General features: G+C 42.0%; 1 long non-coding RNA gene across 1 annotated transcript; it reads right to left on the bottom strand.

The window, feature by feature from the left end:
- Positions 1-839: 839 nt before the first annotated feature.
- Positions 840-3,046, bottom strand: LOC129821298 (uncharacterized). Its single transcript, XR_008754293.1, has 5 exons — positions 3,014-3,046; positions 2,739-2,821; positions 2,358-2,441; positions 1,864-1,926; positions 840-1,133 (listed from the first exon to the last, which is right to left on the bottom strand). It is a non-coding gene; the product is annotated as an uncharacterized LOC129821298 (long non-coding RNA).
- Positions 3,047-4,012: the final 966 nt, after the last annotated feature.

The raw sequence follows: 4,012 nt of genomic DNA on the forward strand, positions 1-4,012 counted from the left end.
AATAAACAAAAGGTGGAAATTATAGGCAAATAGCAAGACACCCCCAATAAAGGAGTGATTCTGCAGGTGGTGACCACAGACCACTTCTCAGTTCCTATGCTTCCTGGCTGATGTTTTGGTCACTTTTGAATGCTGGCGGTGCTCTCACTCTAGTGGTAGCATGAGACGGAGTCTACAACCCACACAAGTGGCTCAGGTAGTGCAGCTCATCCAGGATGGCACATCAATGCGAGCTGTGGCAAGAAGGTTTGCTGTGTCTGTCAGCGTAGTGTCCAGAGCATGGAGGTGCTACCAGGAGACAGGCCAGTACATCAGGAGACGTGGAGGAAGCCGTAGGAGGGCAACAACCCAGCAGCAGGACCGCTACCTCCGCCTTTGTGCAAGGAGTAGCACTGCCAGAGCCCTGCAAAATGACCTCCAGCAGGCCACAATCGCCGTCGGATTCTTACAAGGCACCCCAACCTACCCCTATATCTCTGTCTCTTCTTCATGCAAATGACGGGGTTTTGGGCCTTGTCTGGTGTCTTCGTCCAGTACAAGGTGAGTAATCGCTGTTCTGATATTCAGAAGCTCTTTTCGGTCATACGAGACGGTGGCAGAAACATTATGTACAAAATAAATGACATAACACACAATTGGTTAGGAGCCCGTAAAAAAGGCAGTCATCTCCTCCGGTGCCATTATTATAATTCCTCTATTGTAATCGCTCCTCTTTCACCCCAGCTGCCAAACTAACCCTGATTCAGATTACCTCGATTCCTACCCATGCTAGATTACGGAGACATAATTTATAGATCGGCAGGTAAGGGTGCTCTCGAGCGGCTAGATATTCTTTACCATTTGGCCGTCAGATTTGCTACCAATGCTCCTTATAGGTGTAATGATGTATGCTGAGAGTCAGGAAGCAAGTTCAGGGAGTGAATACGTTTAATAAATAAAGAAAACAAGAAACACAAACAGCGCACCGACATGAAACAGCAACAGAAACAATGTCGACTTGGGAAGAAACCAAAGGGAGTGACATATAAAGGGCAGGTAATCAAGGAGGTGATGGAGTCCAGGTGAGTGTCATTATGCACAATTGCGCGAAATGCTGGTGACAGGTGTGCGCCATAAACGAGCAGCCTGGTGACCTAGAGTCCAGAGAGGGAGCACACATGACACTAGGACATCACTGCACTCTATACTCCTCTGTAAACTGTTAATCTCCGTAGACCCATTGCAAGACCCACTGGTTGATGATTATTTATTAAAAACCCTCTTAGGGCGGAGTGAGGCCTATCTGAGATATCTACTGCAGCCCTCATCCTTCACATACAACACCCGTTCTGCCAGTCACATTCTCTTAAAGGTCCCCAAAGCACACATCCCTGGGTTGCTCCTTTTTTAAGTTTGCTGCAGCTAGCAACTGGAACGAGCTGCAAAAACCACTCAAACTCTCTTCATTCAAAGACTCAATCATGGACACTCTTACTGACAGTTGTGGCTGCTTCGCGTGATGTATTGTTGTCTCTACCTTCTTGCCTTTGTGCTGTTGTCTGTGCCCAATAATGTTTGTACCATGTTGTGTTGCTACTATACCATGTTGTTGTCATGTAGTGTTGCTAACATGCTGTGTTGTCATGTGTTGCTGCCATGTTATGTTGTTGTCTTAGGTCTCTCATTATGTAGTGTTGTGGTGTCTCTATTTGTCATGAATTGTGTTTTGTCCAATATTTTAATTTTGAATCCCAGCCCCTGTCCCCACAGGAGGCCTTTTGCCTTTTTGTAGGCCAGCATTGTAAATAAGAATTTGTTCTTAACTGACTTGGCTAGGTTAAATAAATTCTTTGCAAACCTTTAATTTTTTTAAGGAAGGCTTACCTTGATTTGTTCACTCCAGTTAGTCACAACAAGTTTTCCGGTTTCCTCAACAACATTATCAAGCTATTCAAGAAAGGGATAAGAATAATATGTCTCAGTGTAGAATGACGTGTTGGTAGGAATAAATGATCCAAATGACTTACAGGTCTCTTCCTCTTGTTGTGCTCCTCTATGACTTGTTGAATTTCTAAAATGGCTTCTGCCTGATAAGCACTTCCTAGTGCTTTAAAACCAAAACATAATCTCAGAGTACAAAATATCCAACAACATCTTTACTACAGGAAAGGCTCATAATAAGGTCATGCGTATAATACCCGTATGCGTCCGCTGTATAGTACATTTCAATAGATACATGGCAGCATGCTCGGTAGGTGGAACTTCATGGAAATGAAAACAACATGCAGTGTTTTTACAGCACTATTACAACTTTTAGAAACATTGGCACATGACTTACACTTACAGTAGATATTTGATAGAAAAGGTACCCTACTCACTTGTCATTCATCAACTTGGATGCCTTGATGAGTTTCCCAGCAAGCTTCTGCAGTCCCTTGGCATAACTGATCTCCAGCTCAGCCCTAGTCACAGAGAAATGTCATCAAGGCACGTTACTTTTGTCACACTGAGGTGAAACAATAACTACAGGTAATTAAAATTCAATCCGGAAGTTAGGACATGCAATTCTGAATGGATGTGTTGGTACGCACCGAAAAAAAGAATGGAAATGTCATGAAATATGTGCAGTCCAGCTTCAAAAGTGTTTAACTTCTCCAATCTGAGATGGCATACTATGCTCAAATAAATTACCTCACTAAAAGGATATTCTCAAGGAGTTGTGTATGCAAATACAATACATAACATCACATTGACCATACCTTTGCTGAAATACTGTCATGACCTTGCAGAAATGCTCCCCATTGTTGGAAAACCTCTTCAAATCTTGGTACAACAGGTTGTACTATAACACATTTACCAAGTCATGGTGTTGTCAAGTTGTGGCTATCTTGAGTAACCACTAATACAAACAGCTATGAAGAAAATCCATTACATTTTGAATTATGATACACACATATAAAAGAGAAATAAGCTACATTTCTCTTTGCCATTTGACTAAAAGTTGTCTTTGAAAAGAGGTAGAGTGAGTACTCACTGTACAGTTGCTCACAGGGTCCGGCGTTTTCAGTCTAAGGTGGTTTATTGACTTTGCACTTTGAACACGCTCCTCCTTAAGCCATTTATGCGGAAATCACCTGAGCATATACACTGAGCATACAAAGCATTAAGAACATGTTTTGCGTCCGTTCAGGTGATTTCCGCATGATTTACTTAAGGAGAGGTGAATCCAGGTGAAAGCTATGATCCCTTATTGATGTCACTTGTTAAATCCACTTCAATCAGTGTAGATGAAGGGGAGGAGACATGTTAAAAAAAAGATTTTTAAGCCTTAAGACAATTGAGACATGGATTGCATATGTGTGCCATTCAGAGGTTGAATGGGGCAGACAAAAGATTTAAGTGCTTTTGAATGGGGTATGGTAGTAGGTGCCAGACGCACCAGTTTGAGTGTGTCAAGAACTGCAACGGTGCTGGGTTTTTCACACGCAACAGTTTCCTGTGTATCAAGAATGGTCCACCACCCAAAGGAGATCCAGCCAACTTGACACAACTGTGGGAAGCATTGGAGTCAACATGGACCAGCATCCCTGTGGAATGCTTGACACCTTGGTGTTCCTAATGTTTTGTACACTCAGTATATAGCCAGTGTACAAAGGAAAATTCCATTAGAAGATTCAACCATTTATGTCCTCACCCATCCACTGTCACCTTGTGCACATGAAAATTACTGTCAATAACCACGTAATTCATGAAAACCCTTTTCACATCAACAACAGGGATGATCGATACTGCATTAGAGACCTACACAATACACATTCTATTCAATCCATGTGTCCTTGGATGAGTCATATATGCCAATACAAGTAAAAAGAGAAATTACATGGGCTCCTGGAGAGCTAATATTTCTCTCTGAAACGCTACTTGAAGTTGAATATGCAATACATCTAGTTATATTTCAATGAGAATGGATTAGCGAGATGAATGTTCCGAAAGCATTGTTTCAATTAATTTCAATTAACCAGATCGACAAACA

The sequence above is a fragment of the Salvelinus fontinalis genome, chromosome 23, assembly GCF_029448725.1.
Source record: "Salvelinus fontinalis isolate EN_2023a chromosome 23, ASM2944872v1, whole genome shotgun sequence".
Lineage (NCBI taxonomy): Eukaryota > Metazoa > Chordata > Actinopteri > Salmoniformes > Salmonidae > Salvelinus > Salvelinus fontinalis.